At 49.3% G+C, this 14,370-nt stretch overlaps 1 long non-coding RNA gene across 4 annotated transcripts in view; it reads left to right on the top strand.

Annotated features, from left to right (window-relative positions):
* Positions 1-1,352: 1,352 nt before the first annotated feature.
* The window catches only part of LOC109771429 (uncharacterized), a 38,000-nt gene continuing 24,982 nt past the window's right edge, over positions 1,353-14,370 (top strand). The window contains exons 1-9 of one of the 4 annotated variants that reach the window (XR_012187143.1): positions 1,357-1,907; positions 1,983-2,122; positions 3,337-3,384; positions 3,997-4,095; positions 4,404-4,661; positions 4,744-5,248; positions 5,390-5,507; positions 5,583-5,864; positions 5,932-6,500. This is a non-coding gene — a long non-coding RNA (uncharacterized lncRNA). Of the gene's footprint in view, positions 1,908-1,982; positions 2,123-3,336; positions 3,385-3,996; positions 4,096-4,403; positions 4,662-4,743; positions 5,508-5,582; positions 5,865-5,931; positions 6,501-14,370 lie in introns of those variants that run through there. The other 3 variants (XR_012187144.1, XR_012187142.1, XR_012187145.1) reach the window with 3 other exon arrangements.

The raw sequence follows: 14,370 nt of genomic DNA, 5'->3' as shown, positions 1-14,370 counted from the left end.
CTGTGAAACATGCCCAAACTTTTACCACACCCCACAAGGGCCATATGACTACACCATGCCAGGTCCCGAGGATTTCCGGCATCATATGATTTCCCGTGGAATTTAACGGCTAGATCAGGTAAGCCGCTGAGGTACATTCACCCTACGGTGGTGGGGCCTGCCCCTCCTTTTGTTGCACTAGGCCTACACATACCGCAAAGACATCATATATGATTTGACAAACCACTTCTGGACATCATTTTAGGTGGCTGCCATGCAGATCTGCAATTTCCCGCGTTTAAACCCTACGGATGCAGTAAATGTGTCAAATATTGCAGGCGGGCCCGAAAAATGCCATGTACTTGCATGTGTCATGCAATGGCCCCCTTTGAGAGCATGAGAAGTTTCGAGGTCAACGGAGCAACGGGCAACACACTTCCTTCACAAACCAGACACGTTCTCTCTCGATAGCTAGATACTACCTCCGAGATGGTGCAGTTTCAAGTGACCTCCGGTCAGGCTTCTGCGAAACGTGCTAAAACTTTCACCGTACCCTACAAGGGCCATATGATGACACCGTGCCAGGTCTCGAGGATTTTCGGCATCGTATGATTTTTGGTCGATTTTAACAGCTGGATCCGGCATGCCGCGGAGGTACATTCGCCTCCCGATGGTGGGGCATGCCCCTCCTTGGGTTGCACTAGGCCTACACATACCGCAAAGACATCATATATGATTTGACAAACCACTTCTGGACATCATTTCAGGTGGCCGCCGTGCAGATATGCAATTCCCGCATTGAAACCCTACGGATGCAGTAAATGTCTCAAATATTGCAGACGGGCCCAAAAATTGCCATGTACTGACACGTGTCATGCAATTGCCCCCTTTGAGAGCACGAGCAGTTTCGAAGTCAGTGGAGCAAGAGGCAACACACTTCCTTCATAAACTGGATGTGTTCTCTCTCGATAGCCAGATACTACCTCGGAGATGGTGCAGTTTACAAGCGACATCCGGTCAGACTTCTACGAAACGCGCTAAAACTTTCATCACAGCCTACAAGGTCCATATGACGACACCGTGCCAGGTCCCGAGGATTTCCGGCATCGTATGACTTTTGGTCGATTTTAATGGCCGGATCCGGCATGCCGCGGAGGTACATTCGCCCCCCGGTGGTGGGCCTGTCCCTCCTTTGGTGTCGTCGTTCGATGGTGAGGGACCTCGCACGTGTCATCGTCGACGGTGACGGGAAAGCCGAAGAGATGTTCCGTGCGACTGTGCGTAGGTCCCCGTCCGGACTCATAGTCATCATACCGAACGCACCATTCCCCGATCCATTCCCTCCCCACCTCACCAGACCATCTCCTCTTCGCTGCCCTCCTCTCCCCTCAAGGATCGTCGACGGTCGGTGCAAGAGGGTAGAAAAAATTAGAAGAAAAACAAAAGGGAAAACACAATTGTATGATCTTCGTTTCTATTGGTGGAAACTTTGTGCCACGGATCGATGACGTGGCGCATATCCATCCATCTATCCATCTAGCTGTCCACCCCACGACCATCCATCCATCCATCTAGAGAAAAGGAGAAAAAATAGAAAAAGAAAAAAGAGCCCACCCAACCCCTACCTCGCTCTCTCCGCACGAACCTCTCTGTCTCTCGCGACTCCTCTCTCCCCCACGAGCCTCTCTCCCTCGCCGCCGCCACCACCCACGCCGGCCAGTTCCGGCGAGCTCCGGCGGCGCGCAGCACGCCCCCGAGCTCCCCTAGGTCCGCTCCACCTCCCCCTCCGTCCAGAATCGGCGCTCCCGCCCTCCACTGTCCCCGTGGCTAGCTAGGGTTTCGGCCACCACCCCCAACATCGCCGGGATCAGCCACATCCAGCGACGGCGAGGCCAGAGCTCGACGGATCCGTTACCGGTGTGTCCCAGGTACGTCCTTCCCCTCTTTCCTCGCCCGGATCCACCCTCCCCACCTCACCTTCTCCTTTCCTTCCCTTGCTGTAGGTCACCTTGGCGCGGTCTGGACGACGACGACGGCAGGAGGGCGTCGTCCTTCCTACTGGCGCACCTAGCTGGCGGCCATGTCCTGCTCGAGGAGGTAGGCTATCTAGCTCAAGCACGGCCACGACGACCCACCTCGGCAGGTAGCACCTCCATCTCCTCCGCCTCCTTCCTCTGCTCACTACTGCTGCTGCTAAGTAGAGGAATATGTGATGCAAATCCTCTTGTATGAAGGAATTCTAATGGGATTTGTATGAACAAGTCCTTTATTTATTTATCTGTCTAGTTAGTACCAAACAGAGAGAGAAGATGAGTTTAGAATCCTGGTTCTTTAGTTAGATAGTACCAATAGGGATTGGTTAATTTTGCTGCTACAACTCGAACGGAGATGATGAGTGAGGTGGAGTAGAAGGTGATGAAAGTCGACGCAACGCTGAGCCAAACCCATTCCTTGCCGACGCAACCTAGCTGTGGTTCTCTTAAGTCACGAAGCTGGATATATCCTTCACCGGTAGCTAGTTTGATCTATCCTCATGGACAAGCTAACATACATAGCAGTAGTTGCTTTTTTATCATTCCCCCACCGACCAGAGCACAACGTACACACGCAGAGAGAGCAAATCTCTAGTTAGCTTTTTTTAGTTTGTCCTCTAATTAGCAGAAACTACTCATTCTTACTCCCCGCAGGTGGCTGGCAGTATCATCCTTGATCTATATTTTTTGGATGGTTAGTCAAAGAGCATGTGATTAATAAATTAGAGGAAGTGCAGGTTACTTTGTTGTTTCCCCTAGATCTGTTCTGACGAACATGCATATGCATCACACTAATCTGCTTCATCATAATTATTGAATCCAAGCATGTAAGTCGCTATAGCATTTGCACATCAATCCAGATATGTTTCATTACTCCAGTTTCTACCTTTAGTTTTATATATGGGCTAGCTACTACACGATTTAATTACTCTGCATATTTTGTATTACCTGAACATGGATAAATTGCATGTAAAATTTTGGTTCCCATAGATCTCTCGGTTGAGTCAAGGACTCTAGGTAACATTTTTTTCTATCTCAATTTCATTTGCTATAGTCAGTTACTATTTCGCATTAATATGTTCAGATTCCCAGTTATGATTAATTGATCATATGTACCTTTGGATCTTCCAAAACAATCAACATTTTATATGCGCTATTTTCTTTCACATTTGCCATTTTGTTCATATCTGTAGATCTATTTATATATATTCTTTTTTTGTTTCTGCCAACCCACATATGCATCATTTTGAATGAACTTAAATTTGATCCTTTATTTGGTATTACCTACATAAAATTGATTATCCATCTCTTCTTTGATGCACAGGTAGTACCGCTGATGTACTGGAGCCTTGATCTTAATTTTTCTTCATTGGTAATAATATCATCTCTCAAGAAGTCCTTTACAGATATATGTAGTACAGCGGGTCATTATTTATTTGTTGCTGTGATGTCGAGCTCTGTTTTCTTTATTATGACAAGTTGCAAAATTAGTAGTGGGAAGTAAACTTTTGTTAACTTGTTGGCTGAACCAATGGAACTACTGTTATATTTGATTTGTTGCTCAACTAGTGCTGCAATGATGGAACCGATGATTGTGCATGATGCATCCATCCATTCTATCGGAGTGGCTGTGTTTTTTTCTTCTTGTGCTAAGATTGATAGCATCACATATCCTATTATTTTGTTTCTCCAGTAGAGCCTTGTGAGTTGATGTGTCTGCCACCGTCCTCGAATGGTTGTGCAATAATAATGGTCCTAGCTAATTACTAGTATGTGCTGTTGCTAAAACAACTTGCTCCTCGTTTAGCAACAACAACAACCACGCTTTGGTTCCCCAAAATTCAGATGGCACTTGCATGTCTACATACACACACATATGAATATGCACCTCGGTTTGGTTCAGTTTGCATGTTTACATTTGCTTTAACTTTGACTGAAACTATCTTGGTGGCACTTGCATCAATAGTGTGTTCTGCCCTTGTAGATGTCCTTGGAGAAGATGGCCATTGGAGTGTAGGGGAGGAACAACCTTGTCTTGCTCGAGGAGGAGGACCACCCGATCTCGACGATGGCACGGCAACAGGTAGCACTCGCCTCCCTCCCAAGGTGAAGGTCTGATCCGCCTGTTTAGATGGTCTGCTCTTGTATTATGCATGTGAGGGGAGAAGAAAGCCATTGGACTGAATTATATTTGCATGTGAGGGGAGCGGTCCTTTTGGTAGATGCAGAGTATAGATTCACAAAATTCACCACATGAGCGTACTACCTATATCCAAATTCTGGATACCACTTGCATCTTTTGCATGTACACATGAAAAGCATGACGGTTTGCTTCAGTTTGTATGTGTCCAATTGTTTTTTTACTTTGACTGAAACTTTTGATGTTCGAAGAAGTGGCCTCCACCGTATAGGCACTTCGGACGTGACATCCGAAGCCGCCGAAACCAACTCCTCCCCCGCCACCGAGGACGACGAGAAGGAGGAGGAAAGCAACTGTCCCCCCGAGGGGGGAAGGAAGAAAAGGGCGGCCTCCACTGATCTGGAGGCAGAGGCGTCCAAGAAAGGGAGGGTCTTCCTCGCGGACAACAATGCGTTGGACGCTGATAGCAGCTTCGAGTGGCGCCCCAGGGAGAAGTCCCTGGCCGAATCGTAAGTACTCAAAGGCACTTATACACACATATATCCAACTTCTTTACTTCGTTGTTTTAATATGTCGAATGACGCGCTGCAGTCCGGCCCACGCCCGCCCCCAGCGATCCTTATCTTCGGGGAATTCGCTCGATCCGAATGTGATGGACAGCGGGTCACTTCCGGCGGCCTCCTCTCCGAAGGCCGCGGACGACGCCGAGGTGCTGTCCCGAAGGACCTTCCCAGGCCAGGGAGAGGTATAGGAGGCCTTCAGGGTGGCGCCAGAGGGCGATACCCCAGCCGCCGGACACACGGGGGAGCAAATCCCTGGCGATGGGGGCCATATCCAATTCGGCCCCTAGCCAAATACTATTCTGGAGGCCCATACGGCACCGGAATCATGCAACCAGCCTCCTTCAAAAGGAGGTGCACCTATTCCACCGGTGACCTCTGTCCATCCGGAGGCGCCGGATACTATACTGTAAGCGCTGCAAAGTGCTTCCATTGTTGAGGAACACCGTATCCTCCTGGGTACGGTGGTTGATAGGGTTCTGTACGCTAAGAGCGGACTGACCGAAGCCTACACCAGCCTTCTAATAGGCTTTGAGGTATGTGACGTAATTATGTAAAAAGAATGTCATGGTATAGATAGTAGCCCCTGAGACTCTGTCCAGTGTCCGAAAAGAAAAGCCGGACAGAGGATCAAAAAAATTCACAGGACACTAACCATACATGTCTATTGGAATAAGCATGCGTCAATGCTGGCTGCGACATCCCATTCTGCCGAAATCCCCAAACTGAAGCAGAGTCTTGAGCGGGCCGAGGAAGAGCTCGGCCGTGTGAAAAAACAACTAGAGCACAAGCAAGGTATGCAATGGCCCATTCAGATCTGATAAAAATATGAATTGTTTGCGCTGATCATGATATCATGATATGTCGTAGGAGCTGCGATCGAGGTGGAGACCCTCAAGAACGCGCTGGCCGACGCCTGGAAGAGGGCTGCAAAGGAACAAGCTGCCTGCAAAAAACACGAGGCAAGGGTTGGGGAGGTCCAGCAGGAGCTCCAGGACGCCGTAAAGAAATGCGAGTCCTTGGAGCACAAGATTACGGACCAAGAGTCCGAACTTGCTAAGGCCCACCAAAGCGCACAAGAGGCCCGGGTTGAAGCCCAGGGAGCCCTGGGCGCCCTCTAGGAGATCCAGGAGGCTAGGAAAATCGTGGCGGGTAAGGCCTTTATTATGCAGACCAAATATGTGAAGAAAAGGTACCTCTTACTGACCCGGATTTGCAGTTCTCCAGGAGCGTTTGTGGATCTGCCGCGTAGTGTTGCTGACAATGCGGAGTTCTTCCGAGCCGAAGAGGGGAGCTCAATGGAGAAGCTGTTCTGGTCGCAATACCTTGCGCCAGAGCATCCGGTGTCTTTAGCGATGAGCTTAAAAAGTTGACCGAACTGCATAGGGTGGCCGAATTGGCCATGAAGGATTTGATAATTCATCTATGGCCTGCCGAAGCCATACCAAGCAGCTACTTCGGGCTCGTGAAGCGGCTGGTCAATGCCTACCCTCGGTTTGATGCAATGAAGCGGCCGGTTTGCATCGAAGGTGCGCTGATGGCCTTCGCCCGTGTCAAGGTGCAGTGGGCGAAGATGGACGCCGTCAAGCTCGCAACCGAGGGACCGCCCGGGGGCAAGGAGCACCGCACGCCCGAGCGGTATTTTGATGATGTCCTGAAGGGATCCCGTATTGTAGAGGGCCAGTGTGCAAACGACATTATCTTTGAATGAATACATTCATGTTATCCCGTGTACTATGAAACAAAGCCAATATGTAATATAATGCTTGCTGTTTATTTAAAATTTTACCTCCTGTGCGGCCGTTTTATTAAATCTGAGATTTGGCTAGTCGTCGGCTTCAGCCCCCACGTAGGTAGTACGGGGGTGTTCGGGTTGGAACTAAACACTCTTGATCCAAAAGTTTGGTCCTTGAAGGAGGTGTCTAGCGCGACGAACCAGGCAATCGGACTATGTGGCTTTATTACCCTCACTTAGCCATAGGAGTTCGACATTAGGAATGTAGGCGCAGCCCCTAGTTAGTATTTTTTAATCCGGATTAGGGTGTTGTAGACACCTGATCGGGTGAAGGCCGATCCGTCGCATAATGCGGGAAAAATCGCAAGAGATTTTAACCTCCGAATAGCTTGACCAGCTCTCGCAACATCATGATAGTCAGTTTTCGGCTTTCTCTACTAAGGTGTTTATCCGGATGAAACAGGAACACAATCGCAGTAGTTCTCCCTTTACTACCCTAGCCGATAGGACGGAACGTAATGTAGTAAGTACAGGAGCCGGGCAACCCAACTATTGACCAAAGACATCATTCGGAGCCGATGCATATAATGCTAAATTCGGGGTGCCGAACTATACTGTAAAAAGTGTTCGGACTTGTTGCCGTAGTATGGGGCGCAATGAAGCCCCTTAGGAATTAAGGCGTACCAGAGTGTACGGGTGCAATTGATAAGAATAGCAAAATAAAATGAGGTAGTAAGCCATTGCTACATCAGTTGGGCCGCAAACTGTTTCCATTATGGTTTGATTAATACGTCAAAGCGTATTTATACAAATAGTGCAATAAGCAATAGGGCTGTTTAACATGCCAAGACCAAGGGGGAGCTGCATGCGGGTCCTGAAAATAGGTAGAGTGATCGTCAAGAAGACCACCTAGAGATTCCCCCGCACGTCTATGCTGCTTGCCGCCTTGTTATATCCATCCTTCGAAAGGGTCGATGACCAGGCCATCGTGAGGGGCCTGTGGAAAAGAAATCTAAAAAGGATAAAAAGAAAATGGAATGTAAGTGTGCCCGAGGAAGGTCGAGCCGTATTATGGACCACAGTCGAGTTATGCCTCCGGCTTTGCCCATGGTATTTTGAGTGCCCATGGTATTATGTCCGGGAGCTTGGCCGCTGAATTAAAATTCTGCTTGATAAGGCCGCTCTGTACTTCCGCTGCCAGGGCCGCGGTGTGCTCCTCGGTACGGAGGGGGCGTTCCGTGTTTCCATCGACTGTTATGACACCGTGTGGTCTGGGCATCTTGAGTTTGAGATAAGCATAGTGTGGCATCGCATTGAATCTAGCAAATGCAGTTCGTCCGAGTAGCGCATAATAGCCACTGCGGAAGGGGACTATATCAAAGATCAAGTCCTCGCTTCGGAAATTGTTCGGAGATCCGAAGACGACTTCCAATGTGATTGAGCCTGTGAAGTGGGCCTCTACACCTGGTACTATTCCTTTAAAGTTAGTTTCTGTGGGCTTCATCCTTGATGGATCGATGCCCATTTTGCATACTGTATCCTGATAGAGCAGGTTGAGGCTGCTGCCACCGTCCATGAGGACTCGCGTGAGGTGGAATCCATCAATGATTGGGTCGAGGACTAGTGGAGCTGAACCGCCATGAAGGATACGGGTCGGATGGTCCCTGTGATCGAAGGTGATCGGACAGGACGACCATGGGTTGAATTTTGGGGCAACTGGCTCTATCGCGTAGATGTCCCTGAGCGCACGTTTGCGCTCCCTCTTGGGGATATGGGTAACATATATCATGCTCACCGTTTTAACCTAGGGGGAAACTTCTTCTGTCCCCATGTGTTCGGCGGACGAGGCTCCTCGTCGTCGTCCTCACTTTGCGACCCCTTCTCCTTGTTCTCGGTATTTAACTTGCCAGCCTGCTTAAAGACCCAACAACTTCGGTTGGTATGATTGGCTGCTTTATCAAGGGTGCCGTGGATCTGACATGGACGATCAAGTATGCGGTCCAAGATGGATGAGCCCGGATTGTTTCTTTTAAATGGCTTCTTCCGCTGGCCGGACTTGGAGCCACTAAATCCGCCGTTGACTGCCGTGTCATCGGTATTGTCATCGTTGCTTCAACGCTTGTGCCTGTTGCGTCTGGGCTTGCCGTTGCTGTTTCTGGCTTCAGAGGTGCCAGGTTCGCTTGCATTATTATTGCTACAGGCTAGCCAACTATCTTCGCCCGCGCTAAACCGGGTCATAAGTGCCGTGAGGGCTTCCATGGACTTCGGCTTTTCTTGGCCGAGGTGTCGGGCCAGCCATTCGTCGCGGATGCCATGCTTAAAGGCCGCTAGGGCTTTGGCATCCAGACAGTCGACGATCTGGATCTTTTTAGTTAGGAACCTAGTACATAATTTCCGGGCTGACTCTCCGGGCTATTAAACTATGTGACTCAAGTCATCGGCATCCGGAGGTCAGACGTATGTGCCTTGGAAGTTGTCGCGGAAGGCGTCCTCCAAGTCCTCCCAGCTGCCAATACAGTTTTCAGGCAGGCTGTTCAACCAGTGCCGAGCTGGTCCCTTGAGTTTTAGCGGGAGGTACTTGATGGCATGAAGATCGTCACCGCGGGCGATATGAATATGGAGAAGAAAGTCCTCAATCCATACTGCGGGATCTGTTGTTCCATCATATGATTCGATACTCACAGGTTTAAACCCTTCTGAGAATTCGTGCTCCATTACTTCATCAGTGAAGCAGAGGGGGTGTGCGGCGCCTCTATATCGGGCCAAGTCACGAGGTAGCTTGGATGGAGTCCGTCTGCGGTTTTCGGCCCGGACGTGGTTATGCTTGTCACGTCCGGCTAGATAGCCGTCGTCACACGTCGGGGCACGCCCCCGCGATCCGTAGATCGATCTGGTCTGACCTGGTCTATTTTGCAGGTCCTGCCGCAGGTCATATGTATATCCCCGAGCTGTTGTGTCTCTACCTTTGCGGCGAGGTAGTATGGGCTGGTGTTCGGCTTGAGTTGCCGTTTTGTCCCAGCCATGTGGAGGTCGGTCAGCCGCGTTACGTGCTGATGGTACGGGCTCGAGTGCCTCGTCGTCGAATTGAGGTAGCAGTTTACGCTTCGAGTAACTTTTGGTTGGGCTCTCGAGGCCGTATTCCTCGGCTGCGAGGAAATTAGTCCATCTGTCGTTGAGTAGATCTTGATAAGCTCGAAGCTGTTGCTGCTTCTTTTTCAGGCTCCTTGCAGTGGCTATTAGCCGGCGCTTAAAGCACTCCTGCTCGAGAGATTCCTATGGCATGATAAAGTCTTCGTCGCCGAGGCTCACCTCATCCTCGGAGAGTGGAAGATAATTGCTGTCCTCCGAGTCTTCATTTACGACATGTTCATCAGGGCTAACTTGCCCATCTTCCCGATCGTCCTGTTCGGAGGTTGGCTCGACGGGTTCTTTTTGGTCTTTCGGAGTATTGTTGTCTCTTGTGCCGGTATTTTTGTCTTTTTCACGGCGTGATTTAGAGCGGTGCCGCTGACGTCGGCGCTTTGGTTGTATCTCAGGAGGTTTATCCTTGACTGCATTCTTCTCATTATCGCCGTTACCCTCTTTGGGTGTATCCACCATGTGCACGTCATACGAAGAGGTGGCCGTCCAGCGTTCGGTAAATGGCGAGTTTTGGGCCTGCTCCTCTTCGGCATCGTCGTCCATACCGTCGATGTCTTCAGAGCCGTAATCGAGCATGTCGGTTAAGTCCTCGACACTTGCTATGAAGTGGTTGGTGGGTGGGATGTAACATTCCCCGCTCTCAGCCCCTAGTCCGAGCTGGGCGTAGTTCGGACATTGCTTCTCTGTAATGACGATGGATCGCATTAAGTCCAGAGCCTCGCTTAAAGGCGAGGTTTGGCCAGGGAGAAGAGAGTCCATGGAGTGTGGCGGGAACGAGACTCCTTGGATGAGCTCACACGATGCTGACTCCGAGGGTTCGGAGCCAGTGTCCGAAGAAGAGTTCAGCCTCATGATGGTTCCCAGCGACACTACTTCCTCTGGCACTCCCGTACTGGGCTTAGTGGCCGCAGATAGTCCGGCGGGCTCAGGAATCCCATCTTCGGACCTGGCGATGCACTCTGGATCTAAGGCCAGAGTGGAGGTTGGGGTTGTGAACCCTTGGAAGATCAAGTCTCCTCGGATATCAGCGACATAGTCCAGATTTCCAATACTAATCTGGTGACCTGGGGCGGAGTTGTCGATCTGCTCTAGATGGCCAAGCGAGTTGGCCCGCAGTTGAAAGCCGCCGAATATGAAGATCCGGCCGGGGAGAAAAACCTCCCCCAGGCGGCATTGTTGTAGATGACTGATGGAGCCATCGAACCTTCTGATGATGACACAGCGGAACTCTCAATGAAAGCACCAATATCGGTGTCAAACCGGCGGATCTCGGGTAGGGGGTCCCAAACTGTGCGTCTAAGGTCGATGGTAACAGGAGACGGGGGACACGATGTCTACCCAGGTTCGGGCCCTCTTGATGGAGGTAATACCCTACTTCCTGCTTGATTGATCTTGAAAAATAGGAGGATTACAAGAGTTGATCTACCACGAGATCGTAATGGCTAAACCCTAGATGTCTAGCCTGTATGATTGTGATTGCCTCTACGGACTAAACCCTCCGGTTTATATAGACCCCGGAGGGGCCTAGGGTTGTACAGAGTCGGTTTACAGAGGAAGGAATCTTCATATATGAACGCCAAGCTTGCCTTCCACACAAAGGAGAGTCCCATCCGGACACGGGAGGAAGTCTTTTGTCTTGTATCTTCGTGGCCCATCAGTCCGGCCCACGTCACATAGCCTGGATGCCCGAGGACCCATTAATCCAGGACTCCCTCAATGGTCGCTCCTCCTTTCGTCCTCAATTGCATTACACCAAAATGTTTAGCACACGGGAACGAAGGAGAAGCGACCCCCATGACGATAGTCGGGATTCTTCATCCTCTCATATATGGTGGAGACTCTCCCTCACTGATTCCTCTGTGACATTTGCGACCATCGGTGATGGTCGTTACTCCTCCTTCCCCTAGTGCATAACAAAGGTCTAGCACAAGGAGAAGAAGGAGAAACGACCCCACGACAATAGTCGGGATTCTTCGTCCTCTCTCATATATGGTGGACACACTCCGTCACTCATTTTTCGACCGTCGGTGATGGTCGTTATTCCTCCTTCCCCTAGTGCATAACATAGGTCTAGCACAAGGAGAAGAAGGAAAAAGGACCCCCACGACAATAGTCGGGATTCTTCTTCTCTCATATATGGTGCAGACTTTCTCCATCACTTATTTGTTGACTGTCATGTATGGAGCCTCGATAGACTTAAAGTCAACCCGAAATGTCGTTTAATTATCTTTCTAGAAAATCCAGGCCACTCGATATTTCCTACATATCCAACTAGTTCAATTAATTTTCTTTGTATAGAGCCTCGACAGACTTAAAGTCATGCCAACATTCACGGAAAAATCCGGCATGACCTTTGCTAAAAAAGGACATATCAAGCGCCTGAAATTTGCCGGAACAGAAATTAATCAACACCCTGGCAAAACATAGGCCACACGGAGGTGTTACCTGCAAACATGGCCGGCCACTTGGGCAAGCACATATCCTATTTGAGAAACACAAGATATACATGTTTATATCTACATAATTTGAGCATTCAAGCTTGATGGTCATTTCATTTCAATGGTTGAAAATATGAACAAAAACATTTCAAAATATCTTATGGGACTCATATTGACATGGAGATTTGGCTGGTCTCACCTCGAGGTCGGAGGGGTTGGTGATGGGGATGACGGCGGGAATGATGGAGGGGCTCCTTGATTTCTGCAAAAACAAAAACTCTATAAGCTATCAACTAATCAAATGCATACGCCTTGCATAGTGCTCTCCAATTTGAGCATTCAAAATAGGAGTAGTTCTCCAATTTGAGCATTCAATAAGCAAATCTAAATCATAGAATAAATTATTATTCAAATTAGCATGCATTCAATAAGCAAAACTAAAGCATCTCTTGCGTTCGTACATCGTCGAATATTATCACTAATACATCTCGAATAGTATCATACATATAACATCACTAATGCAGCCAGAACCCTAGCGACGAGTATCGGCGCGGGCGGTGGACACCCAAAGAGAAGGAACCATCACAGGATCATAGCTCCAGTGAGATCCCAAAAGAACCTGCCAGGTATTGTTGAACCTGCCCTCCAACGCAGCCATGTAGCGACGGACGTGCTCGTCCTCCTCACGGACACGGTGACATACCACCTCCGCGGGGTCCTCAAGCCTCCGCATCGTCACTGGCCCACGCGACCGCCACCAAAGAAGATTCGGGTAAACGACGGGCTGGCTCCTCACCAGGCTGCGCCACCCGGAAGGTAGCACCTCCCAGTACCATCCCGGTGGAGCCCAGTCCCGTACATGGCCCGTCTGATCAAGCAGGCCTCCTCCGCTGTGTCGACGAGGAGGATGCATGATAGGCATCGTCGACGTCGATGCGGGAATAATTGCTTTAACTAAAAAAAATAACAACAAATGTGACATGTTGAAAATATGACATGTCCACTTCAAAACAAATCAACCTAGAATTCTGTTAAATACACCTAAAATAAACTAGTTCTATTAATTTTCTTACTAAAAATAAACTAGTTCTATACTAAAATTTTAATTAGATCATCAAATCTCATATACCCAAATTTTCTTACTAATCTCATATACCCAAATTTTCTTACTAAATATAAACTAGCTCTATTAATTCAACTAGTTCAACTAAGCACTTACTATAAATAAAAATAAACTAGTTCTTACTAAAAATAAACTAGTTCAACTAGTTTTATTAATTTTCTTACTAATTCTATTAAACACTTGCTAAAAATTGTAAAAAAAACTACATTATACAAGAACAGTGAAAAAGAGTTTAGGGTTTAGGATATTTGGAGGGCGGAGAGGGTGGGAGGAGGGAGGAAGAGGAGGGAGGAGAGAGGAGGAGGGGGAGGAGGGCGTTGGGATCGGAGGAGGGAGGAGGAGGGAGGGAGGGGGGAGGAGAGAGGAGGAGGGGGAGGGGGCGGTGGGAGGACGGCTGCCGGAGGAGGAGGGGGTGGCCGAAGGAGGAGGGAGGAGGGGGCGGCCGGAGGAGGGGGGAGGGGAGGAGGGATGGAGGGACTGTCGGTGTGAAAACTGGCAGATCTCGGGTAGGGGGTCCCGAACTGAGCGTCTAAGGCGGATGGTAACAGGAGGCGGGGACACGATGTTCACCCAGGTTCGGGCCCTCTCGATGGAGGTAATACCCTACTTCCTGCTTGATTGATCTTGATGATATGAGTATTACAAGAATTGTTCTACCACGAGATCATAGAGGCTAAAACCCTAGAAGCTAGCCTATGGTATGGTTGTTGTTGTCCTATGGACCAAACCCTCCGGTTTATATAGATACCGGAGGTGGCTAGGGTTACACAGAGTCGGTTACAAGGGAGGAGATCTACATATCCGTATTGCCAAGCTTGCCTTCCACGCCAAGGAGAGTCCCATCCGGACACGGGACGAAGTCTTCAATCTTGTATCTTCATAGTCCAACAGTCCGGCCAAAGGATATAGTCTGGATGTCCGAGGACCCCCTAATCCAGGACTCCCTCAGTAGCCCCTGAACCAGGCTTCAATGACGATGAGTCCGGCGTGCAGATTGTCTTCGACATTGCAAGGCGGGTTCCTCCTCCGAATACTCCATAGAAGATTTTGAACACAAAGACAGTGTTCGGCTCTGCAAAACAAATTCCACATACCACCGCAAAGAGAATAATATTTCCACAAATCTAATCTGCTGACGCATTTTGCAGCATGACATCATACCACGGCCCAGTCATTATTCGAACCGTTTTTCACAACCAGCCACTGCACATATCGCGAGGT

The sequence above is a fragment of the Aegilops tauschii genome, chromosome 6, assembly GCF_002575655.3.
Source record: "Aegilops tauschii subsp. strangulata cultivar AL8/78 chromosome 6, Aet v6.0, whole genome shotgun sequence".
Lineage (NCBI taxonomy): Eukaryota > Viridiplantae > Streptophyta > Magnoliopsida > Poales > Poaceae > Aegilops > Aegilops tauschii.
Note: the sequence above shows the minus strand (reverse complement) of the source record. Positions and strands in the feature narration are given on the sequence as shown.